Source organism: Pteronotus mesoamericanus, unplaced genomic scaffold, assembly GCF_021234165.1.
Source record: "Pteronotus mesoamericanus isolate MK-2021 breed Mesoamerican mustached bat unplaced genomic scaffold, CSHL_Meso_final scaffold_174, whole genome shotgun sequence".
In the NCBI taxonomy this organism is placed as follows: Eukaryota; Metazoa; Chordata; class Mammalia; order Chiroptera; family Mormoopidae; genus Pteronotus; species Pteronotus mesoamericanus.
Genome location: NW_026555309.1, coordinates 28,923,147 through 28,950,980, shown reverse-complemented (window position 1 = coordinate 28,950,980; position 27,834 = coordinate 28,923,147). Strand labels below are relative to the sequence as shown.

Genomic DNA, 27,834 nt, shown 5'->3' with positions numbered 1-27,834 from the left:
CTTAGTCAACTTTACTTTTATTTCATATCATTTTCTTTGGTTTTATTATCAGAAATTTTCAAAGTTAAAGCATTGTTTTAATTGTTATACCTATTCTCCTATTTCCTAATGACTTCAGAGGGAAAAAATTGCATTGATTTGCTATCCCAGTGAGCTAGGAAAAGGCCTCTCTTACTCTGCTCTAATGTCACAAGTTATATTCTCCAGCAGCAGACACTGAGATAAAATTTAAGGGGCAAAGTCTTTACTGGGAATCCATACCTGTAAATGGAAGAAGCCAGACCGAACAAATGAAAAAGCTCAAACTACAGTAAAGGACTGACAATGTAGGGGGCTCTGCAACATGAACCCCCTGGTAGGATGCCTCATGCCCTGTTGAAATGACAGAACCTGTATATCCCCACCTGATTCACTAACTGTCGATGGGCTGCCACAGGAAGGATGTGACTTTGGGGTAGCTGGCTCCCTGCAACGGAGGCTGGCCTGATGGAGCTGACAGCCAGACAGCTGGCTGCACTCCCTGCTGGTGGACATTCAGTCCTTCTTTGAAGCAGAAATTGGACAGCACACATCCATGTCTACAAACATCTTGATGTTTGTGACAGGCTCTCTTAGTGGAATTCTTTTTACTTGAGTTAAATCTTAGTCTCTTTCTTTGAAATGTCTTGTTCTATTCTTGATATGGCTATTGTGAAAAAAATTTCAATCTTCAAACAGGGCTATGTTGTTTACTCTGGTTATTTTCATTGGTAGCAAGAAAATCCCAAATATTTGTCCACTCTTAAAAGTTAAGGCCAAAGTAGAAAATAGCCAGGATATTAAATATATCATTAATTTGTAAATTAATTATATTACACTATATAATTATCATATAGTTTCTCCTACATTAAAACATTGGAAGATAAATTATTTTTTTCTGACCCTCTTAGTGACCTTGCCCTATTACCTCTGTTTGGTGTAATAAGTAGACATCAATTACCCTAAACTAGTTTACTGAGACCGTTTTAATCTTCATATAGTAAAATTATAATTACTATTTAACAGATATACATATTATGCAAATTAATTTTTCAAATACTACATTATCCAACATTTAAAAAATCCATAGAGGTAGCAAGAATAAAAATAACACTTATTGACATTTACTATGAACCAGCGCAGTGTGAAGCACTTTACATAGAATATCTGGTGAGCATTCCTAGCAACTTGTGAATAAGGCATCACTAATATTGTCTCCATTTTATAAATAAAAATAGGAGAATACAGAGAGAAACACGTTGCATTTACCAAGCAATGCATGTGTGATTTAGAGTCAGGGACTTTACAACACTCTTTTGTGTGGAGAAGACCATGTCTAGTTATAATCTTCCCATCCCAGATGAGACGCCTGCCTTTTTCATGGAAGTGCCTCATACTAATTGGCTCAATGCGGTGACTGGATACCCCACTTAAAAACAGAACAAAGAATAGAGTACATTAAAAGAATTACTTATAAATGATTATCAAAACATTAATATTTGTAAATAAAAGCCAGTTGCAGCTTTCTTGGAAAACATTATTGAAATATAATACTGAAAAATAATTAAATATATAAAACACATTTACTACATATGTTATTTAGAAAATATTATCTCCTCACATTTATGTTAAAAAATATTCTCCTGAGAGCAGCTTAATGTAATAATGCATATTTGATTAATATATTGCCAGTGACAAATTTAATCTCCAGAAAATAATATGAAAAACAATAAAAAATGCTTAATGTGATTGTTTATTTTGAAATAGGAGATGTTCCTCTATTTTTTAAAATTTTTTCTTTTTTCGTGTGTGTGTGTGTGTGAGAGAGAGAGAGAAAGAGTCTTTGGGCAAATGCTAAAAGACAGAGAATGAGTTTATCACTTTTGGAAGTGATTTTCCTTCTTCTTTTCTGTGAAAGGTGAAGTACTCTGCCACTCATTGGTTTCCAACCTTAGAAGAACCCTCAGGTGAAATTCAAAACTGGTTCTTGTTCACGGAGGCCAAGGAGAAATGGAAGAGAAAGGCAGGCCACTCCAGATTGGTAGGTGGCAGATCTAATAAGCAAGAGAACTCATATACAAGACTTGTTCGGGAAGGCAGCCCCTAATGAGATCTCCACACCCTTCTGCCAGAATCGTAAGAGTTTATACTGTGGCCTTAACAGGGTTCGGTCATGGATACAATGCACATTACTCTCTAAATGCTTTGTCCTTGAAACAGCAGCTACTATGGGAATAGTGAACAGTAGGTTCATTCAAGAGGTAAGGAAGCTCTCATTGTTCAGGTCCAGCTTGCAGGTCAACAGGCAGTTATCCTCTTGATGATCTCTTTTGTCACCACTAATACAGTTTTTCAACAAAGGACCATCCTTTACGTGACTCTTAGAAAGCGCATTCCAGGCTTAGCAACTTACAACAACACACATTTATTCTCTCACAGTTCTGGAGGTCGTAAGTTCAGCCATCATCTCACTAGGTTTCCTGCTAAGGGTCTAAGGCTGAGATAAAGGTGTTTACCAGGCTGAATTTTTTCCCCCCAGAAAATCTGTGGAAGAATCTGCTTCCAATCACATTTAGACACCTGGCAAAATCCTATCCTTTGCTGATATGGTATTGAGATCCTCGTTCCTTGATGACTGTCAGCAGGCGCTACTATCTGCTTACTGAGTCTGCCTCCTTACCGGGCTGCTTGGTAAACTCCATATTCAAAGCCAAGTACAGAGAATCTCTCTCATGTCAAATCCTCTCATTTTGAAGGAATATCTCTCACCAGGAAGACCCAATTCCTTTTAAAGACTCAGCTGCTTAGGTCAGGCTCACCAAAGTCAATCTTTTATCTTAAGGTACATGGATTTGTGACCTTAATTACTTCAGTTAAATATTTTTTTAATATACAATATAACATAATCATTGGAGTGATAACTGCTCATATGTACGAGTTCCTCACACACTAATTAGGAGGTGCTTACACAAGGGTAAGGGCTATTGAATCAGAACGAGAATCCTACCTACCACATTCCCTCCCCCTGGGGCTTATCAGAGACCCCTCCCAAATCCTCAGCGGCTCACTGAGATGTTCCTTGGAACAACCTGAATTCTTTGGATAGCAGAGCATGAATGTTTCAACAATCTGGCCTTGTCATTAAAGACGGTATCTCAGCGTACACGTACCATTCATTGGTTACTTAAAAAATACACTAATATTTCAGTCCCCTAAACAATTTTTTAAGATTACTTCACTCACTTTGGTGTATATACTTCTTACTAAGGTATTCAGAGCACTTCCCACTTCTGTTTACCAGGTTCAACTAGCATGATACCATTAATACAGCATGACGTTCTAGGAAATGTCAATGTTATCATGCTTGGGAACTAAATTGTGAGTGACAGCAACCACATGCATAGTAAGGTGGGACGAATGTGCACTATTGTCCATCTCATATAAAACAGAACAACTTTTGAAACTTTTCTCAAAACAAATTTAGAAGACGTGTGTTAGGACACTAGCTACATACCAAATACTCTAAGTCCCATGGAGGTCCCCTCAGGGAATCCTATACATTGTACTCTGGTTACACCCCTTGTTAAGGGGCTCATCACATTTACCTGGGATGAAAATAGAAAGAGGGTTATTTGTCATTCTATCTGACCCCAAACACTCATGTGCTTTTTGTGGTGTATTACATCTCTGTCTCAATTGTGTTTGGCCTTTTCCCCTCAGGAGTGAAACAGTCAGTTACATTGCTCTTTTCTTTCCACATTCTTAGAATTCTTTTTTTCTTTCATCTGGTGTAAATGTCTATTTATCTGCTGAAGATGAAGTAAGAAAAGAGAACTTCATTATCACTTCCCATTCCTATACTTCTTTCTTCCTAGAAGTCTGGAGTTCTTGTTGAAAGCTGTGATTATTGTGTAGACACTTCCTTGCCATCAGCATTCCAGCCTGCAGCAAGCTCTGATGCGATCCTTTCATCATCAAAAGCCATGGGCTGGTGTTAGTGAGCAAGCTCAACTGTGCTAGTGTTACTTGACTGTTGCTGAAGAGATAGCAGGTCCATGAATTGAGGTAAAATTCGATGTCCAGGGAGGGCTCTGGTGTCCACTTGACTTAAGAATGTTAGGGATTCCCTCTGTTTTCATCAAGCATCTGTTTACGGAGGCTGTGCTGCCCTCTCCTCTCATCTGAAGAGACTCAGAGAAGCCTGATGGCAATGAGAATAGTAAAGAGTTTTTAAAAAGTAATTTGGAGATAAAATAAGCAACCCTCCTTCACTCTACATCTGAGAATTCAGAGGCTGTGTGATATGGAGTTGAGAATGAAAATCCCAGATCTCTAAAACAGTAGTCTCCTAACACAGGCTTTCCACACACAATGTCTTCCTAATGATATTTCCCCTCCTTTCTTACCTTCCAGATGTTTCTCGTCACTATCCCAGTTTGTCCAACGCTGACAATTTTCTTCCCGTCATTTTTTTTTTCCCTTATATCCAGTCTGGGTTTTGAATCAGCCACAGAACTTCAGCTGCTGGCAAAGTTCCCAGGAGTTTGGCCCAGAGCTAGAAAACATTAATCTCTCAGACATCCCTGCAATTCAGGAGGGGAGCCTTTCTAATACAGCAGGCTGTCCACAAATGGAATCAGAGTCGGAGGAAGTATTTTTTGCTTCCTGAGCTCATCGTTCGGCTCTCTTCCCGCTTTCTGATGGCTCAGTCTATTGCTTTCCTGAGAAGTTAGGCTCCTATGTTAACCCCTGTCTGCCAGCATTCACAAGTTTTAGATTTCTAACATTTCCAAATGAATACATTTTGAATCTAGTTGTGTCTCACATCTATAAAAGGAAAAACATGTCAGCAATTCCTCCAGGTATTGTCACATATCTATTTGTCCCAGAATGTTCCCCAAAGTTTCTGATAATCTCTACAATATTAGAACAGTGGGTTCTTTTATTGCTTCTCCCTGTCCTTAACCTTAATGCTCATAAAGGACTAGAGACTCAGGAGAGGGAGTCATTGAACTGAATTCTAGGCAGGTTTGTCTCCTTGTAAACAAAGGAATGTTACTGGTTAGTGGTTATTAGCAGTTTTCTGCTACAGACTCTCATTTCTAGTTAAATGCACCTCACAATGATATCTGAGCAATCCCCCTTCTCCTGGACACTGCATTCATTCAGGGCAGGCAAACAACAAAATAGCAAGACAACTGGCCCTCCTTATAACCCAGGGTCTTGTCTCTCTGTGGTCCTGGTGACCATTAGGCAGGAACATGATCCTTAACATCCCTTGGGAACTGTCTTTATACACAAATGCTATGTCTCCTATGTCCAAGGTGATCCACCTTACCATGACTCTGCCTTGCCAGGTGACAAAACGTCAACCCAAGAGATGTGCGCCAGCCTCTAGGGTGTCAAAATGAGCCCACCTCCTTATTCCAAAGACCACTTCTGGTGCTGGAAGCATGTGTCCTTTGTGAGAATGAAATAGTTTAATTGTTATCATTGATTATTGAGATTGTTTTGCAGGGTATCAGTTTGAAAAGTATTGTTTATAGCCCCATACTAAAATGCATAGCAAGAACTTTGTGCATAATAATCATTTGTATTTCTATATACTAGCAACAAACAGTAGGAAGTTTAAAGCAGTAATCAATTGTAACTAATGCACCACTGTGCTAGGGGATGTTGATAATATGGGAGAATGTGTAGTTGTAGAGTCAGGAAGTATATGGAAAACCTCTGTACTTTTCTATAATTTTGGCATGGCAAGGATGTCCTTTCTCACAACCCAGTTCAGCATAGTACTTTTCTTGCAAATAAAATAACAAAATAAAAAGAAATAAAAAGTACAAAGATTAGAAAAGAAGAAATAAAACTCTATATGCCGATGATAAGATTGTCTATGTAGAAAATACCAAAGAATGGATCAAAGATTTCTATAACTAATAAACAAATATAACAAAATTACTGGATAAAAGGTTAATAAACAAAAGAGTTGAATTGGGAATGCCCAAGGATTTCTTTAGAGTGTGAAACTATTCTGCATGATGTTGTAATGACGAATAAAGGACTGTAAGCTTTTGTCAAAATCTATAGAACTTTACAGCATGAAGAATAAATCTTATGGTTTGTATACTTCTACAAAATAATATAAATATATTACAACTGTATGAAATGAATTCTTTGAAGGGGGATGGAGGTAACGAGATGCTGACCAAATTACCTTTGTAAATGAATGAAGTTTGTGAGATTAAAGACAAAAGAACTGTACTTAAGACATGTACTCCACTTGATAAAGTTGTTTACCAAGGAAATACAGGTTAACAATACTGAAATGACTTTACATGTCTACTAGAACTGAACAGTTAAGTAAATGGATGATGGGCAGTTAGAAAGTTACAGATAATCAGGGAGGATGATAGAACAATACATGCGATAATGGATTAGAGTTGGAAACATTAGTGTGAATTCATATTTACACTTATATAAATACAGTTTGTTACACAGAACTATAGAGAGATACGGATATATACAAAGGTTAAAATATACAAATATTGTCCTTCACTTTTTCAGCTGAGAAGGCCTAGAAGTAATGATATTCTAGTAGTAATGAGCTCTTCCACTATTCAGATTTTGGTTTCTAATATAATTTTCCCATGAAAGAAATCAATGCTCCTTGAAAAAAATGATATACTGTAAGACTGGATAAGAAACATGCAGGATGAACCTAGAGTACTCTGTAGTACCAGAACATAAGGAAAAAAATCTTTAAAAAATATATACTTACAATAGCACAGGTATTTCAAAAGGACACAGAAGCCAATTGTAGGAGGACCCAATGGCCAAAGGTTTGAGCAACATAATCAATAAAGTGGTATTAAATTATAAACCAAAGTATAAAACATTGATCTATCCATATTGATATAAAAAGTATTGGTTAAATAAATAAATGTGAGAGAGTAAATACATTTCCTCTTCTAAATAAATGCGAATAATTTACATATTTACTCTGTCTTTAAGGAGATGGAGCATTATTCCCCACTCTTTAATTGTGGCTCTAAAAGGTGACTATCTTCCAATAGTATAGAATAAGAAGGGAAAAAATAGTAACTTTACAGTGGGGAAGGCATGACAAACATTACCTGAAGTCAAGTGATCAATGTTAACACCAACAGTGATAAGGCATGTTGATAGTATATATCTGATATAACATAATGAGCATGGCACTTAACAAATAAAACTTAATGTCTGTGGTGTTTCTTCCAAAAACATTTTAATCATGAGAAAACCTGTAGGGAAATCCCAATTGAGAGACATTCTACAAGATACTTTACCAATGTTTTTCAGAACTCTCAAATTCACTAAAAATAAAAAAAGTCTAAGAAACTTGAACAACCAAGATCAACCTAAGAAGACACTACTAAATATAATGTGGTATCATGGATGACATCCTAAAAGGAAAAAAAGAACATTGGGTAAATAATGGGAAAAGCTTAATAAAGCATATACTTTTTAAAGTATTTAATAATTATATAAAGTAATAATGTATTGGTATCATTTCACTAATTGTGACAAATATACTGTAGTAATGGAAGATGTTAACAGGAAAACTAAGTGAAGGATATATGGGAATTCCCTGTGTAATCTTTGCAATAACTTTGTAAATCTAAAGCTATTCTAATTTTTTAAAATAAAGTTTCCTTAAAAAATAAAGAAAAGCAATTTACTATAGCATGAAAAATGAGCCAAACTTAGATCAATTAAACATTTCACGTGAGTGATCTGTACCCTGAAACTTATAAAGTAGTACTGAAGTAAATTAAAGAAGGTCTAAATAAATTGAGAGCAGTACAATCATCATGGAGTTAAAGAGTATTTTTATGATGTCAGGTCTCCCCAAACTAATGTATGGGTTTAGTAAAATCCTATTGCATTACATTTTTTTGGCAATGTACATTATAACTCTTGAATTTATACAGAAACACAAAGAACACAGAAGCACCAAATTTTTAAAGAAATAAAAAATGTTGAAGGACATATACTATCTGATTTAAAGCCTTACTCTAAAACTACAGTAAGTAAAGCAGTTTGGTAATAAAATATATATATATACATATATATATATAACTTTTATGGCAGAAATTAATCTACCATATACAGTCAATCAATTCTTTTAAAAAAATTGACAAAGGAGGCAAGAGCATACATTGGCTCTTATTATACACCATAATAAACTCAAAATGGATAAAAAAAGATATGTCATTATACCATAAAAATCCTAGAGGAAAACAGAAGACATGAAATTTCAGATATTGCTCTCTAAGCAATTCCCATTGCTCTCATGGAGCAATATTTTTGTTGATATATCTCTTAGCACAAGGGAAATAAAAGGAAAAAATAAACAAATGGGACTACGTCAAATTAAAAAGCTTCTGCACAGCTAAAGAAACCATCTTCAAAATGAAAAGTCAATCAATTCTTAATAAAACAAAGATAATTCAATTGGAAAAGAATGGTTTTCTCAATAAATCATGCTAGAACAAACAGGTACTATTATGCAAAATGAACCCTGTCCTTTTCTTCACACTACCTAAAAATTAAAACAAAATTGATCATAGACAAAATTTGAGAGCTAAATTTATAAAATCTTAGAAGTAAGTAATTTAAAATATGGAAAAGCTGCATTATTTCACTGTAACTTTAACTTCAGTAACATTTTCTTCTTAATTACCTAATCATTTATTAATGCAATCCAGTGTATTTTTTTCTGAGGCATTGTATTTTTATATCTAAAAGTTTAATTTGGTCTTTTTATATTGTCCACGTCTCTCTTCACCAAGATCATGCTTTCTTCTACCATAATCCCTTAAATATATGTAATCTTTTTACAGATTAAATTTTTATATTAGTTTTTAATACTCTTAAAATTTAATGTGATTTCCATATGTGGAATTTTATTGTTTAAATAATAAAAACATTTTTGAATTTTCTTCAGTCATGTTTTTAGTCTCTATGTAATATTAAAGGATCTTTTAAAGTGGAAAGATTTCTAGTGATAGTATTACTTAAGTAAGAAACAGAGGAATAATGAGCAAAATCTTTAAGAGAATCCAACAATAACAAGAACAAAGAAAGCTATTATGACTATAGAACTGTGGGAATTGCATGCTACCTTAAAGATTACACCAATGATTTAATGCTTAGAATTTAAAAGCTTGTCAGAACTCAAGACACACAAAGAAACAAAGACCTTGGCTATGGGCTGCACTTCTCAACAAAGCATTGGTTTGAGATTGAGTTTGGAAAATACTATATGTCTTTATTATATTAAGATTCAGATCCCTTGAAGGTCTTAACTTCATTTATAATGTAACCAATTGAATTGTAATTTGATCAATTATTAGACCTGTGTTTAAAATTAAAATTTGAAAATCCTGTTACCAAGAAGGAAATGGTCACTGACTTTATAAATACACAAATTTATACACAACACACATACACACACAATTAATCAAGATGTTTTATTTTTAACTGGATCATGAAAATTTTAACATTTAATATTTAAAACAAAAATACTTAAATTTTAATAAACTTTAATATTTCTGCCTGACTGCTTATCGAAGAAGGGGAAGGTATGGGGTGATTGGGTAAAAGAAAGTGAAGAGAATAGCCAAAGAACATACACGCACGACCCACCGACCCAGACGACAATGTGGTGAAATGCGGGGTGGGGGGGTGGAGGTGCACAAAGTTAGGGAAAATGGGGGATATCTGTAATAGTGTCAACAACAACAGAAAAGAAGATACTAGCAACTATCTTTAAAAATAATGTTTTATTACATCTGAAGTCATAAATACCCCTAATGAGTCTTTAAAAGGTTAATGACTGAAGAGGGGCCAAAGAGGGTGTTTGCCGGCACACAGGAGCCTCCCTGATTGCCCTGATTGCCTTCAGCTTCAGTCACGCTGCCCCTGGAAGGGGTGAGGTGGTCGGGGAGCAGCTCCAGAGGAGGACTTCTTAAAGACCTTGGAAGGAAGGGAGCTCTAGGGAGTGTATCCATTAGAAGCCCCCAAGGAGCTTGTCATCCCTTTCATCAAGAAGAGCCCAGGCCCTGGGCTGTCCGCAGGCACTGCAGCCATGGTGGAGGGGCTGCTCTCCCAGGCTGAGAGGCAGCTCATTGAGGAATCCAAGGAGCTTCTCTGGAACAGAGAGAGTGAGGGTGTCGCCCGACGCTTGGTATCCCCATGACCCAGAACAGATGCACTCGCAACGGGGACAGGGCCCACAGTGAATCCAGGGTTGAGATGGTCTGGGAGGAGGCTGGTTAGCAGGCAGTTGCAATGGAGGCCCACGGGCTGGCCATGCTGTGGGGGTAGGGCTGGGGACCTGGCCAGGGCCTTGGCTGCACCTTCAAGTGGGTGAAGCTCTGTGTCAGCTTGCTGAGGCTCAAAGGGTTAGGGCTGGGCGCCAACTTGACTGAGGGCTATGTCCTGACCCCAATGCCTGTTGAAGCCAGATGAGGAGCAAGAGAAAGATAAAGAAGACCAACCTCAAGGATCGGTTCCTGGAGGAGCCGTGGTAGTTCTTTCTGGGCCTCCCCAAGGACTCTACGGGAAGGTAGAAGGAAGGGCTCTATCCTGATAATGTGCGGGCCATGGCTCCTTTGCCCATGGGGAGCCGCATGGTGATGTCAGTGAGTCCTGCTTGTGGCATCTCTGCCAGTGGGAGTTTGACACGAATCATTTACATCTCAGCCAGGTAAGCAAAACATCTCCAGGGAAACAGAAAGAAACAGGCTCGTCAAGGAAGGCCTCCTGGGGTCAGGGCTTCATCACCCACTGGGGAGTGGAAGAGAGGAAGTGGAAACACCTTCCAGACAGACAGGATGAGCCCACAGCCAAGAGTGAGAAAGCAAGTGACTGCCAGGAGTTAGCCCTGGCTGCACAGAGACCTGCAAGAAGTGATGGTGGACAAGCTGCTCAAGAGCAGCGAGAGTTAAACACCAAGACAGCGATCAAAGATGTCCTCAGTCCAGATACTTATGTATGTCGGACAGATAGATGAAGGTCAGGTCCAGGAAGGCAACAGGGAAGATATGCTAGAGACCCTTGTCCCCAAGGCCAAGGGCATCCAGGTGGTGGTACTGCTGAGACCACAAGCTCAAAGGGTGAGCCACCTACTGGGCTGGGACAGAGAGCAGAGCCAGACTGTGGCTCAGCTGCAGAGAGAGAATTGCCCGGTGGAGCTTCACTATGGTACTATCTGTGAGTACATGCATCCCAGTGATTCTGATGCAAACTGGCCCATGGACCCACTTGCACTGCAGCCCTGGGACAGCAACAGGGCACAAGATGGACAGACCAGAAAGGAGGGTAGGAACAAGCCTAACATTTACCAGCAGTTAGTAAAAAATAAAAATCATTTTTAAAAAAAGGCAAAGAACTAAAGGAAAATATGGAAATAAACCAGTGTTTTTATTGGTTAAAAATGAAACACTGGAGCAAAAAGTTTTTCTGCTCTCCTGCTGTAGAATGTCATGAATAATACTATCCTTTTTTTTTTCTTTTTTAAATTGAGTGTTCTTGTTTTTACACTTGGGTTTAAATTTTCCTCTTAATCCATGTTTACAAGTACTTGATATTTAAAGGTAGATTTCATGTCCCCTGGTAGACCGTGTTCACTCTAACTCATAAAATTTGAGGTATTTTAATCCCTTTTCATTAGTCAATCTATTCAATTTTTTAATCTCTCATATTGCTTCTGCTGTGAGCTCCTGTTTTTCATTTATTTATGTGTTCCTAGGATTGGAATGTCTATAACTGAATGTATTCAAGCAGGTGAGTTCACATTAAATAAAGTGAAGACTGATCATTATTTTCATGTCTGTCTAACTTAACAAAAGCTGCACAAATAAAAATACTCTCCTATATTAATTATTTGCCGGGCTTCTGGTCCAGCCAGTGCCGAGACACAGATGAAACAACTATCCAGGCACATGAAATTAGTGAACCTGAAGAGAGAAAGCAGGGGGCACTTCTAGGCAGAGAGTGCTCCTGACCAAGTTACTCACAGGCCTTTTATTCATATTTCCCCCACACACCAGGTGAACTCTATTAATCATTACTCAGCCCCCAAGCTTGGGAAAGATATTTCTCAGAACAATGGCTCAATGCTTCATAGAGCAGCATACACTTGCCTATACATCTTAATTGATATGCTTATAACAATCAAAGGTACCTGTTCTAAGACACCAAGCTCCTTACATGCTGCTACTTGCCCCCAGCCGCATTCAGCTTCTGGTGCCCCACCTGAGTTCAGGTCAGGCCACCTATAGGTCATAGCTGCAAGAACCAGAGCTGGCAGTCCCTAAACTTCTAAGGAGACACAGTATTCTTCTTGACTGATTTCCATGCCTTGAGGTTAGATACCTGGTTTTTCATGATCAGTGCTGTGTAAAGCAGAGCAAGCTTCAGTGGATACAATGCATTCTTTAGGCCAGATTTCCCACGGGAACCCTAGGTGCTAGCATTGGGTTATGCCTGCCTCCCAGCATTCCCAGCTTTCTGGTCAAGACTTACAGGCCCCTTTCAGGGCCTTACTTGCATGGGACTACAATCTCTGATGCCATACAAAGTGGTCTGCAACAATTATTCTTCAACATTTAATTATTATGAAGCATTTATATAGCACACTATTTGCACATCATATTTTATCTTTTATATATGCATATACTAGTATGTCCCAAACTTTATTTGTTTAACTTCTTGGTGTAGTTTTAAATACTCCAAAACCCATTTCTGAGCTTAAATAATATGCCTAAATTCTAAAAGAGTTATCACTTCTAAATTGTATTAAATATTTGAAATCCATCTCTGTTAGTGCCAATAATATTGCCTTATTGTCCTTTTAACTCAAGTTTTATAAGTCACAAATGTATAAAGAGATGTAGCAGCTACTCTAAAAATTATCAGATCTAGAAGTTGTAAAGTTACAGAATGGTTACAATAATGATGGGTAAATTCTCTTTTTAAATTGGAAATCCCTTCTGTTGATGAAAACCTATTCTTTAAAAATCACCGTATGAAAATCAGTTGATTTAAAATATCTCAAAAGCTTAAGAATGTAATTATGATATTGAGGTTTTAGCCGACAACATTTCTGTTTATTTTTGTGAAACCATGTTAATGTACACCTTTTTCAAACACTAGTACATAGGTTATGACAAAGAGTGAATGCTTATTATGCTTAATATCAGAACCTGCTTCAGCATTTCCTTATGTTATGATGATATCAATTAAAGATAATTCTGCCAGATGATGTCAGTTCTATTTCATAAATTCCAGTTATTATGAAAATCTGATCAATTATTTTCCATATGTTGTTAAATAGAGAGTTAATGAGTGCTTTTAGCCTTCACAATGTATAAAACCAAGTCAAGCTTTTATTGAAAATAAAAAGTTCACTTTTGTTAATGAATTATACTTGTTATAATTACTAGCCAGTACAGAAAAAGAAAATTGTAGCGGAGAGAAAAAGCTGTATTATGAATTAAGTCTATAAAAATTAGGTCTCAAAGTAAAAAGGAACCAAATTGGGGTATCCAGAAAAAAAATCACAAGAAGCATTTTATACTCACAACTATGGGAAAGGTAATAAATAGACAGTTTGATAAGGAGTTCAAAAAATAGAGAGAACATCTGCAGGTCACTTCATCCAACCAGCCCCAACTCAGAAAGTATATTCAAGGATGCTTGAAAGTTTATATGAAGACATTCTGACTAACCTAAGTTTCAATTTTCATTGCAACATGTCACATTACATTATTATACACATGAAGGCACAGGAAACCATAAATATCAAAATATTGCCATAAAGTAGCAGAGAAAGAAAACTGACTGGACTGGACTGTATTCTTACTGGACTATAAGAATAAAAGGTACATAGAACTAAAATGAGAGAAACATTGTCCGGTCCTTTCAACAGGGATCCTAAGGCTCTGCCTCATAAAACTCACCAGAGGAAAGAAAATATCCCATACCTCCCCCTGTGGATTCACTCTCATTGCATCCTGCAGGGAAGGGAGGCGGGGGGACACATTTCCAAAATACCCAGGAGATGTGGGTTTTGGAGGGTTTTTTGTTTCTTTGGTTTGATTTAAAAAGGGGGTACCGGAAGATGAAGAAAATAAGGATTTTGGTGATGCTGGAGTACCTATTTCAGAACTTCTCTAACTTTCTAGATGTAAATCAACTTTCCCTCAGTCCATAGAAGTGTCTGCAGCTCCTGGAATTCACCAGTGGTTTTATCTAATATCAAGTAATGAACTCTATTACAATAATTCAAGTTGTTAAAACCGCGGCTCAGTACAATCCTATGGAAATCAGTGATGAACAATAAATTTCCCTAAAGGATGGCAACTCAGATTTAAGTACAGAGAATCACTAAAGACTTGTCTCACAGGTCAATGAAACACTTAAAAAAGCTTTTGCATTCTTCAGAACAACACTACTCTTTATTGCTGTTTATAATGTACTATCACTGTCCATCTTGTAATTCCCTGAGATATTACCATAATTATCAACAGTTAAGGAATGCATATTCACAGTATACAGAAAGTTAAAATACATAAGAGATTTTATCTACTCTCCAGAAATTTTATATTGCAAACTCAAATAACAATAATGATGACGATAATCTCAGATAATGATCTGTATTTTTCTCTTCTTTTTTGACTCAGTGAAAATATATTGATACCTCATTGCATCTACTTTGCCATTCCCTACTATCCATATGATAATCTGATCTGAATAGAATTTAAATCGCATTTATTCTATTCTCTGTATGGATTAAAGTTAAAATGTGACATTTTGCACAGAAAGAATTCATTTTTTTCTATGTTCTAAAAATCAAAGTTGTGTCAGTACATGAAAAATAGCTCGATAAAGCTATTTCCAAGATTTTAAGGCATATTTACAAATTTTACTTCAATTGATAACTTTTAAATTCTAAATGCTTTTTCCTGATAGGAATTAAGTTAAGCTTTTCATTTTTGTGAATTATTTTCCTTTCTTTTTCTTCCTTTATTGTCTTTTGTAATGATCTCTATAATCCTTTCCCTCTCTTCTCTTTTTTCTTCCTTCTTTTTCCTTCTCTCCTTCCCAGTCTTTCTTCCTTCTCTCTTCCTTCTTTCCTTTCTTTTTCTTTACTTTTTATCTTTATTTTCAAGTATGAAGAGAACTTTATGCCATTGATACTCTTCAAAAATATTGAACTCAGAAATTATATTTTCTCCCTTATCTGATTGATCATGCACTCATGCATGTTCATGCATGTACATGTGCAGTTTTTTCCAAAATTGAAAAAAATGTGGTCACGGTGAATACCTTAATTCTTTAAAACTAATTAATACTGATTTAAAAAAATAATGAGATAGCTATGTAATGTTTATAGAAAATTATCTTACTGAAAGTCAAAAATTTAGACTAACTACATACATTTACAAATAAGTTTATGAATTTACAAAGCATTTAAATTATAATTTAAATGCATTTTTTTCCCACAAAAGGACTTTGATTAGTTTTGGTATTTTGGATAGGCAACAACAGATGTACTTTAGCAGTAGGAGATAAATATACAATGCCCTTCAAAGTTTCATTAGTTTATCATTTTGTTTTCCACTTCCATCAGCATTTTACCAGCAGTGTAAAAAATACAGTGCACACACAGATGTTGAAACTGTGCATAAGTCCTAATATTTAAGGAACAGATGGCTGACTAAATGTGATCATTTACAATATATGTAACTAGCTTATCTCTGTAAACTCACATTCAGCACTATGGTTATCTCATTAGAGGATATATGCATTCCAAAATATGAAGCTCTTTTATCTAATACAAGTCATAAGAATGTTTATAGATCACCTCGAAGACCCCCACCTCTGTGGAATGCTAAAGATATAATGATGTTAAAAAGAAATATATTTGGAGGTTATTAAAATTGGGGATTTATAAAATATAATAGAAACCTTTTCTCCATTATTTTCTCATTCAGTTTTCCAAATAAACTTTTGTCTGAGCTCCCTTCCAACTCCCAGTTGGCAATATGTAAAAAGAAATTTATGACTTATTAAAGAAGTTGAACTAGAATCTGCATGGCATTTCTTCTGTCTTTAGTTATATTTCCAATGCTCAAATTCAATTTACAAATTTGATACCAAACACACTTACCAATAGAATATATTATTTGCCACTAATTCCTGAGAAAAAATTAGAAAGGTTTTCTCTAAAGTTGCTAATGTCTTTCTTTTGCACTTAGGAACAAACGTTTTGCATTATCTTCCCCCCACCATCTATATTCTCTAAAATTTTTAGTTGTTTTATTGTGTTCCCTCTCCCAAAGAAGATTGACAAGTATTCGACATTTCAAATGAGTAGGACTTGAAGATTTTCGCCTACATCTAATACAAGTTGTAAATATTGTATTACTATGGTAATTATTATTCAGCTCCCTCATTTTTCCCTAAAAACTACATAAATAAATATGTGCTGCTAAAACAAAAAGAAATGTTTGTAGTTAAAATAGATTAAATTATGTAATATGTATGTCTAACATTAGGAAATGGGTATAATGCAAATAAATAACAAAAAGAATTGAAAGCATTTAAGTGAATTAAACTTTAATGTTGTTTTTTAGAATATTTTATTCACCTTCGATCCCCAATTTTACAATGCCTATAACATAGAATATATTTCAAATATCATTTTTAACTAAATAAATACTAAAAGTATCTACTCTCATTATTATGGAGTACAACTTTAAAAATTTTTGAGTAAATATTATGATTTGGCTGTATCTACATTTGAATAGTCATTTGGGAAATTACCTAAATTCATACCTATATCATCCGTTTCCTTGATTGATTTGAGAGTATTAGTGTATATATGTGTATGAATAGAGAAAGATAAATAAAGGTTTTATATATACATATATAGGAATATATGTATACAAATGTACACATAAGAGGTGAGGGCTAAACTTTACAGTTTTTTACAGTTACAGTTTTGAAACAGAATTTATTTTGTATTACTAATTATTGTATTATTTTCCATACAAACAACTGTAAACCTATGTTTGCTCCACCCTGTATTTAAAATCTGAAGGAATCCACTAAGAAATATGAGAACTAAAAAATGAGTTCAGCAACTTTTCAGGACACACAATCAATGCAAAATGCATCAATGGCTTCCTACACAGCAGATAGGAGCAAACATAAAATGTAATTAGATAATCAATTCCATTTAAATCCCAATACCATCAAAAATACATAGAAATATAATTAACAGAATAAGTCCAAAACTTCTACTTAAAACTATAAAACATTGGAGAAACAAAGAAGACAGATAAATAGATTTTCTATGTTCTTGGATTGGGAGACTTATTTGATCTGCAGATTCAATGAAACCCCATCAAAACCAGAGCTAACTTCTTTATGGAAATTGGCAAGCTGATCCTAAATTGTAGATGGAAATGCAACAGAACTGGAATAGCCAAAATAAATTTAGAAAGAGAAGAACTAATTGAGAAGACTTCACTTTCCAATTTTAAAACAATACAAAATTACAGTAATTTAGACAGTGTGGAACTGAAATACCTATAATCATACAGTTCCATGAAATGGAATTGAGAATACAGAAATAAATCTATACATTAATGACTGGTTCATTTTCAATAAGAGTGAGGGGACCATTTAATGGGAAAGAATAGCTTTTTCAATTAACATTACTGGGACAACTGGATACCCACGTGCAAATGAATCAATTGGACATCTATCTCAATTATTTACAAAAGTTAACACAAAATGGATCAAACACCTCAATTTGAGAACTCAAACTATAACACACAAGTAGGCAAAAATGGGTTTACAGTTGTTTATTGGAAAATATTACAATAATTAATAAATAGTAATACAAGAATAAAATGTTTCACATATTTACAACTATAAACCTACTTTTTCCTACCCCTGTACAAAATTGTCATAAGCAAATACAGTTTTACAGTTTTTCCTTTCCAGTCTCAATGTCTTTTATTTTATTTTGTTGCTTAATTGCCAGGGTAAAATCTCCAGTGCAATGTTGAACGGAAGTGGGGAGAATGGAAACTCTTTTTGTTCCTGATCATATTGACAAACAATTAAGTCTTTCATTATTTAATAGGATGTTAGCTGCAGGGTTTTCATTTTTATCATCTTGAGAATATTCTCTTCTATCCCTAGTTTATTGCATGTTTTCATCATGAAAGAGAGTTGGACTTTGTCACCCGTTTTTCCTGCATTAATTGAGGTAAGAATGGGCTTTTGTCCTTTACCGTATTGATACGGGGCATTACATTCATTTTTATATGTTGAAATTACCTTGCATTCCTGTGGCAAATCCCACTTGATTATGGTACATAATCTTTTTTTATATGCTTCAAGACTTAACTTGCAGTAATTTGTTGAAAAATTTGTCTATTTTCATAGGGGATATTAGTCTGCAAGTTTTTTTGTTGTGATGATCTTGTCTAGTTTCAGTATCAACAAAATACAAGCTAACCTCATAAAATATGTTAGGAAATATACACTCCTCTTCCCTTTTTTAAAAGAGTTTGTGAAAGATAAGTGTTTTCTGTAACTGGGGGTAGGTCAGACCAGAAGTTTCTAGAAAACAGGGGAACCCCACCCAAAGCAAAAAGGCAAAGGGGGGTGGGAGGAAGGGTGCTAAGGGAGCAGAAGGCCCAGTGTTTAGGGCACATTTGCATAACAAAGGCAGAATAATACAGCCCAAGGAGAAGCGCAGCTCATAGAGCCCCTACGGGAAGCCAGAAGCCGGGGGCTCTGGATGAACAGATGCATATGCACCTCTGAGTGGCTGGGAAGCATCGCCCTAACTAAAGATGGCAGCCAAAAGGGTTGAAGACACTGGAGTGCTGACAAAAATGGTGGATACTGATGCACCTTAGGAAAGGCTTGAACATGTGCCAAACCCTATATTTATGTGTCCTTTTTTAGATTCCCAAAATATATGGGAGAATTTTAAAGCCCATAAGGATATCTGATTACTCAGTTTTTCCTTTTAAGCTTTTTGGTTAGTCATTTGTTTGCTCCTCTGATTTCTAGAGAAATGCTTTTAGCACTGGATGATGCTGGGTAAGACCAGATAAAAATGTACCATTCTAGCAGAGTCTACCAGGGACTACTCCACAGTTCAAATGACTACTTTGAAATGAGTCTTTAAAACAGATGTAGGTCTATTCTGCTCCCACCTGTATCAAGACAGCAGGCTATTATTTTTGAAGGTTACCATGGGACTAGTGAGTGGGATAAGGGACGTGGATAAGTTAAAATGTCACAAAGCTCTCTGTTCTTACAAGGATTAAACTGTTTTTTCTTGACTGAATGCTTCCTAGGTTGCTGTAAGCTCTATGTTAAATTCCAGAATTCTGAAAATTTTTACTCAGATAATTTTTGCCAGCTTTTCATAGTCTGTACATAGGGACAAGTGGTCTTTATTATAACTGCCATTTTCATTTGACATACATATTTAGGATTTTGATAGTTTTCTATTGGATCAACTCCTTTATTTATATGAATTATTCCTTTATCTCTTGTAATGTGTCTTTTCTTAAAATGTATTTTGTTTTATGTTTTCATAGCTACATTGATTTTTTTTGGATTGTTGCTGATATTTGCATGTTATGTACATTTTTATCATTCAATTTTCTGCTTTATTTTAAGCATGTCACAAACAGCTAATAGTTTGTTTTTTTAATTGAGTCTGGCTATGTTAGTCACAATACAGTATTAAGTTCATTTATTTTATAATAATTACAGAAATAGGTTTTAATATGCCATCTCACTCTGTTTTCAATTATGCTAATTTGTTTCTTATTTAGTTTTGTTTTTAATCCTTTCTGTTTCATTGAATTAATCAAAGGGTTTTCCACTTTCTTCTGTATTTTGCTTATTAGTTACAGTCTTTCAGTACTCTTTTAGCAGTTATGCTAGACACTATAACAATAATCTTTGACATATTATATTGAATATTTATTATCTTTACCACCTCCAGATTTTGTTAGCGATTGTTGAAAATATTTATTAAATTTCAGATGTTGTGTTATTGTTTACCTTTGTTTTAGTTTATGTAAATTATAAACTTCACAAGCATTATTAGCCTTATTGTTTTATAATTTCAATATTCATCTAAAATGTTCAGGCTGTTTACCATTTCCAATGATTTTTGTTCCCTGCTATAGTTCCTTCTTTTTCTCTGTCATTTTTTAATGGAAAAATTCATTATACAGATATCCAGAAAATATGTGAAAATAAAAATATAGAAATAAAAACTCAGGTTTAAACCACCTTTTAAGAAATCTGCTATCCATGCAGACTCTGTCTTTCCATGCCCAATTGTATTCTGTTAGGTAAGCTTAAAGAAACAGCTGCCAATGGCTTAAAGTAAATTTTTATCCTCAACCAAGATGAGCAAAAATGAAAGAAAAAAGGGAAGTGAAGAGAGTGAAGTAGTTAAATATATTGCATCTATTATTTCATGCTACTTCTTAACAGGAACAAAAGTTGAATTTTATTGCCTCCCTGAGTCACAAGAAGACACAAACAGGAGTTTCAATTATTGCTTAGTTATCCTGTTTCATCAAGGGAATTTCAAAACCATCACCTTAACACAACAATGATATTCTATTGTTGCCAGAGGAAATATGATTCTTCCACCGTATCACGGGAAATGCATTCCAGGGATACATGCATAGGAAGATTTGAAATATAGCTTCAAGATTTATTGGAGCACAAAGGGCTGCCCCCAGGTACACCCTTGAAGTCTCATCCATGACCACCAGGTAGCTCAGCTCCATCTCACAGCAGAAGTCCAGCCTCTGGGACTGGAGGCCCACACTTGTCCCCCACCAAACCCCGGGGAAGGGCCGGCGCCCAAAGATACAGAACTTCCCCATGCCTCATTTCCCCATCTGCATATCTGCTGCCAAGGTTTGGTAGTGCCTGGGCCACACCATAGGTGCTGAGCTCGGGCCCACGTGGCTGCTGAAAAAGAGAGAGAGCTTTGTGACTTTGTTAAAATTTAATTATATTTTCTTGGGTTTCGGAAGCAGTAAGCTCTGTTTCAAACTACGCAGTTCTTTTCTTGGATCTTCCTGCGGCTATGTGTCATGGAGCGTTATATTCAAGATGCAGTCTTTCTTGTGACTCAGCCAGGCAACTGCCCAGCTAGCTGCCTGCTGAGCAGCCTGGTACCAAGGAATTGACAAGAGTCACACAAGGTATCTATGCTGTTCATTCGGCTTTTATTGAATGCAGGTTCACCCCAAGTAGAATATTGACATACATTAATATCCTACTTGCATTCTAACAATCTAAGAGAAATACAGGGTACAGCAGAAGTTACACCTGCTTGAGTATAGGTGGTAGGGTAATATTAAGGGTGTAATAATTTATAGTTTTAACTTGAATATTTCACCTAAAATGTCATATGGTGCTTTAGTGTGATATTATTATGGTACAGAATTATATGCTTATGATTTTGCAATAAAAGGGGGCATTATTTGTGTTGGACCTTGTATCCCACACTCACACAGAGTAACCAGTAGGGAATAATGAACCTGAGTCCCGAGTCTCAGTCAGCAGGTAGGCAGACAGCGCTGCAGGCAAGGAAGTCATCTTGCAAGGAAGGATCTCCGGAGCCAGGTGGGCACCAGGGCAGACGGAGTCCTTAGGCCAGCAGGGCAGAGCCCCTGGTGGCCAATGCCAAGGTTGATCAGCATGGCATGGAGCAGCGCTATGGTGTGTGGAGGTCGGCTGTCTCAGCAGTGGTCTGGAACCTGCCTCAGTTATACCTGTACTCCACCTTTCTGGGTCTCTTGGTAAGTGCCTTGGCACCCCTGATGGCAAGTGCGGAATCACAGGTTCAATATTAAAGTATTATTCTTTAATTAAAAAAGAAGAATGCTTATTCAATCAAATAGTTTTATACTGTTAGTCAGGAAGCATGTCATTAGAGTGGGTTGTTTTATCCCATTTTGAAAGATTGAGTAATTTTTTAATAAAATGTTGCCTTGCGGAATTAGAATATATATGAAAAATTTATTGGATTTAATCTGGCATTGGTAAGATAAAAGTTATAGTAACATTCATAAGGAAATCTATTTAATTATCTAGGAAAAGTGTAAACATAAACAATTCTTGATGCCAATACTTTTTTGGCTTAATCAAGGTTATTTATTCAAGGAAAGGGATATAATTAATATTTTATGCTGAGCAAATTATCCTATGAATGTTGTAGTCATAACAAGCTTCTCCAAGATTTTGCTCCATAGATGAAACACATACTTCAATCCAAGACTAAGTTATGATCCAGTAGCCTCTGAATGGAGTCACATTGTGATGTATATGAGACAGACAGTAACTAGAAGTGGTTTCTCAGTATTCTGGACATCTTTCTCTTTGTGACTCTTTAAAATACACTTAGTCCATTTCTGCAAGCCACACTACAAGTGATACAGTTTGGGCAACATGATATAATACAAGGTTATGATTCCACTTTTACTGTCTAACAAAATAATTGTGTTTCTAAAATGCTAATTAAAGTCAAGTCTCTTGTTCTAAGTAAATATAGAATAGAATGAGTTGAAAAGAAACAATAGCTTGTTTAATGCTTTTCATTTATGTAAACACATCAGTTTCGATTAGTCATAATTAAATGAAGTTTCATAACTAGAACTTTGAGTACATCTCAATGACCAGTTTTGCCAATAAGAACGTTAGTAATTAACACAGTGGTTAGAGAGGCATAATATATAATTTTTAAAGATAATTATAAAAATGCTCTTGGATGCCTTTATTTTCTTTTCCATTATTTAATTTGTTCTATTCATGTTTTAGAAAAGTTTAAAGATTTATTTTTACATAAAACAATACTCTTCAAATTTCAGATTTATTCTTTTTAATGCCATTTTATTTATTTTTTTGATTGAACATTTACTAATTTCTTTTTTTTCTTTCTTTCTTTCTTTATTTTTAAATACATTTGTCTCTGCCTCCCCCCCACCACTTTCCCTTGCCCCCTCCCTCATTCCCTCCCTCAGATTTATTCTTTAATTGTGTGTATGTATATATATGTGTGCACACTGGAATCATCTAAGGGTTGTTACAGAGGATAAAAGAAGTGAAAGATAGGCACCTTGACCTCAGTAGCTTTACCTTCCTTGGTTTTCAAATGGGTAACAATTGATTTACATGATTTTGTTTAAGTATCCATTTAAATGCAATGTAACATTAATTTGAGTTTATTTATTGAAAAGCTGTATACACTGGAAGAATAAAGTTAGGCAGTGTAAGGAGTTAAAATTATCTGTCAGTAAGCTAAATTGAATTTTCTCCTTTTCCAAGAGACTATATTATAAAAAAAAGAGGCCAGTTCTACTTACTGTGAACTCTTGTATTTTGCTATGTTCTAAGTGCCAGATAAGCCTTACCAATTACACCCTCCTCCAAAGTGTTCAGCACTTCGAGTATAGTGGATCAGCTCTCAAACAGCCCAAATGGCAGCTGCATAACATTTGATTGATGGTTGATCTTTACCTCCAAATGGAATAGATATTTTCACTAATTAAGCCTTTTCATTGTGTGTTCCCTTATTTTTGAAACTTTTGTTTTTATATTCTTACTGTGTTATATTCTTATTGTTTTTATATGCCTTTATGAAGGCATTTTTCTTCACAAGTATAGGCTTTAAGAAAATCCTTGATTTTGATGGCCTAAATTAAAGAAGGACAATTTATTACTTTTCTGTCTTATATAACCCAAAAAGAGCTAGGTAATTTCTTTTCCTGAGAAAAATAATCTTGCTCCATAACATAGTGGGCATGAGCGAGGTATCGAAATCCAATCATGTTAATCTGAGTGTCTATGTTTTAGGTCTTCTAAATCCTGGTGTCTCAGTTTTCTCATCCACAAATGGTAATAAAAATAATAATCAAAGTATTCTGATATTGAATTATCATGTATTTCCCTGAAAATTATATTATATTATTAACTAATGTTACCTCAATAAATTTAATGATCACAAAGAATAATAATCACTTTAAAGAATATAGTTTTATAGGAAATACAATGTTTGAGTATATTGTTGGGTACTTTTCTTTCAGTAAATATTAACAAATTGTTTTATTATGCAGATATCAACTTTTAATTGACTAGAGCAACATCATTAAAGATAGTTTAAAATTCATTTTCATGCTAGGTGTCCTGAAATGGATTAACCTCAGAAAGGCATAGAGGAGAGCTGAGAGCCAGACTTGAGTCTACCTCTACAAAAGGAGTTTTTGATTGATAACTGCCAGTGATCTTTGCAACTGAAGAACAAAGCTAACCACCATTCTGGGTTGCATCAGAAATGAGATGGTAAAACGCATAGAAATGCAATCACCAAAACCTGAGATTTCCATTGTAATTCTCTCCACAGCAATTCAGTGCAAATTTACCTCTGCTTTTTAACCAATTAAGAGGCAGTAGACCTGTCATTGGTTATAGCATCAATCCAATAACTCTACCTACAGATAATTGAAAATGTTTTCTGCATTCAGAAACAAAATGATTTACCTCAATCAAGAGCTGTTTTTCAAAATCTATAAATCCTTTTTCATTGCCCATTTTATAACTGTAGAGACAAAAATTGATTATGTATGATGTAAGCAGCATCCTTAGCCAACAGCCATTCAGAACAGTAAGTTCCAAGTAATTTAGGACTTAATTTATTCTAAATAGTCATAGATTCACTGCATGTCAAGTACTGTTCTGGGTCCTGAGGAAACTGAAATAAACAAGACAAGACCACTATTTAATGAAACAGCTTCTAGTGAAGGGAGATAGAAAAAAATATATAATGACATTGATCAGTAGTGCTAAATTATATAGTAAAAATATGTTCATTGAGATAATGAATGGTTACATCGTTAAATTTCCAGGAAAAGCCTTATGCCAGCAATAGCCAATACAATACTTGAATAACAAGAAATGAAGTCAGCCAATAAGGCTTTAGTTAATGTCATGGTTTTTTTTAATATCATGTGAAGTTTGGATTTTATTTGTTAATGGGAATCCACTGAAGGCTTAAACAAAGTATCTTCAGGATCTGAGTACCCATGGAAAGATCATTCTGGTTCAAATACAAGAAATGAATAAACTGATGCATGGATAATAAATTGAAAGGGAGTGAATTTTAAAGAAGGAAACTTAGAATAAAATGCTACTCTGTTAATCCTGGAATAGAGCTAATAAATGAATTTATTTAAAGTGGCAGTAGTGGAGAGAAGGGATTTGTGATATATTTTGTAAATAAAGTCATTAAAATTTGCAAGTTTTTATATACAAAGCTGAGAATAAGAAAAATAATTCTTAAGAAGGTTGAGTGTAGGTGTAAAAATCAAGCATTTTTTTTGATGATATGTTTGCAATAGTTATTATAATCCAAGCAGAGCCTTGAAATAGGAGGACATGCTTGGAGTTCAGGTGAGAAAGGTACTGGGTCTGTGACCGTGAGGCACATCAGCATATGAATATTATTAAAGGACACCAACTTCAAAAACTTTTGGAGAAAAAAGACAAAGAATTGTAGTACCAATTTCTGAGACAAAAGAATAAAGGGCTCTCATATTTGAAAATTATAGCTTTGTTTTCTAGTAAAGTGAACATCATCATTTCCTGATATCAATAACATTTTCTCATTGATTTGACTAATATAAATGACTCTAGATGAAATAAGGACTTAATTCTTTTTAAGACTAAGGTAACACATCTATATTAAGGAGGAACACTTCAAATTTAAAAGTGTATTCTGCCTGAGGAGAATACTGCATATGCAATTTAGTTTTGGATTTACTTGCAGACAATAGAAAACCCTCCGTATTACACTGGCATGATGGCAGAAAATACCTTTGGGAACTCAGTTTACTACTCAGCCTTATCCAGAGTCTGGACTTCATTCTCAGTTTTGAGTAGCGTCTTTGCTCAAGGCAACAAGATGGAAAAAGTATAAAAAAATAATAGGATCAAGGTCCTACTTAGTTATCTATTTAGGAAGATTCCCACAGCTGCCACATACAGTCTCTACTTACATCCCATTGGCTGACTTTAGTCACAGAGCACTCCACAATGCAAAGGAAGATGGAACGGTCGTCTTTGTTAGAAGTGACCATGTGTCCGGGTAAGTATTTAAGCAAAGAGGGAGTGAATAGGTACTGAAAATAATTAATGGTCTCTGCTTGTTTCAAACTAACATTTAACAAAAATCATGATGTTTAAAGATATGTCTTAAAAGGAAATAATCAAGTTTATGGTCATTAGCTATCAAGAAAGTAGTCGCACTTTCTCAAAAAGCTAAGGACTATATGGTTACTTTAATTGATACATGAAATTGTTCACATCAAAATTAATCTATTTCAATTAATACATATACATTATCTGTATCCTTTTTGAAGTCAAAAGTAATATGAAATTGAAAGAGAAAAATTATAAAGTTTAACAAAACAAGGGTAGATTTAAGAAAAATATGGAGGGGGGTTGGTTTCAGAAAAGTATTCAAGAGCTGAGGTGCTGAGAATTAAAAGTTGTCCCTTGGACCACTCTAATCACTGGAATTTTCCTTATCTGGTCCAAAGTGAGGGGAGCAAACTTTGGAAGCAACCAAAACCAGGTTGAAGAGCTTCTGCTATGGGGAAAAGGCAGATGTTATTCTAACGATTATAACTGTTACCTCAGAGGTTAATAAAAATTTTGTTAGAGAGCTAAACTAGCATAAAATACAAACCTGAACAGATAAAATTAGTGAGTTAATAAGCGAATTTGGAATATTCTCTCATGAGATTTAAAAGAACCATAAGAAAATAAATTTTTAAAAAAACAATGTTACAGACTGTATCCTATGGTATTTTAGGATTTAAGATCAGTTCTCTTATAAGATTTAAATTTAATTAAGGCAAATTACTTTGTGTCTCTCTTTAATTTCAGTTATCCCTTTTTAATCTTCCTGTGATATCTTCACATTCACTTTATGGAACCACATTTATCTCAGGCACATTTATTTATTAAATTAAAAGAATTTCTCCAGCATAAGAATTAAAATATTGTATCTATTTCTTGTATAAGCAAGAAATAATAACAGAAGAAAGAGATGTTTCATAACAGCTACATGTTTAATCCTTAATTTTGACACTTCAAATCTTGTCAACAAAATGTTTTCTGTTTTATTATTGTAGGCATCTAAAATCTGAAGCGGATTGTAGTGATTAGTTCAATACAGCAGAGTGTCTGATTGAACAACTCTAGTGTTCCATGTTTTTACAGAACACAGGAAATATGAATTCCATTTTCAAACAAATTTGTAAATGTATAGGTTTTAGGGTTTATTTTTCAGTCTCCTCCCAAAAATATTATTAATAAGGATCCCAGTTTAGCTCTCCGGAGTCATAAAAATTATTGGTCATTTATCTTTTATGTGTCAGAGACTGAATATATAAGTGTAAGTTTCATGTTCATCATGTCATTTTTTTCCAGACCAAAAACTTTATTGTGTTAAACATTTTTCATTGTCTCTTTATGATGGTCCAAAAGAACGATTACATTATTTTTTCTATTGTTGTTGAGTAGAGATAATGCCAAGTGCTAGTAAGCTGAATATAAAAAGAAGCAATCTACTAAATTCAAAAATGCTTTTAAAGAGAGGAGATATGTTTTTCTCTGCCTTCCTCTAACTTCCTCCTT

At 35.0% G+C, this 27,834-nt stretch overlaps 1 pseudogene; it reads left to right on the top strand.

Annotated features, from left to right (window-relative positions):
• Positions 1-6,064: 6,064 nt before the first annotated feature.
• The window catches only part of LOC129084429 (G-patch domain and KOW motifs-containing protein-like), a 34,738-nt pseudogene continuing 12,968 nt past the window's right edge, over positions 6,065-27,834 (top strand).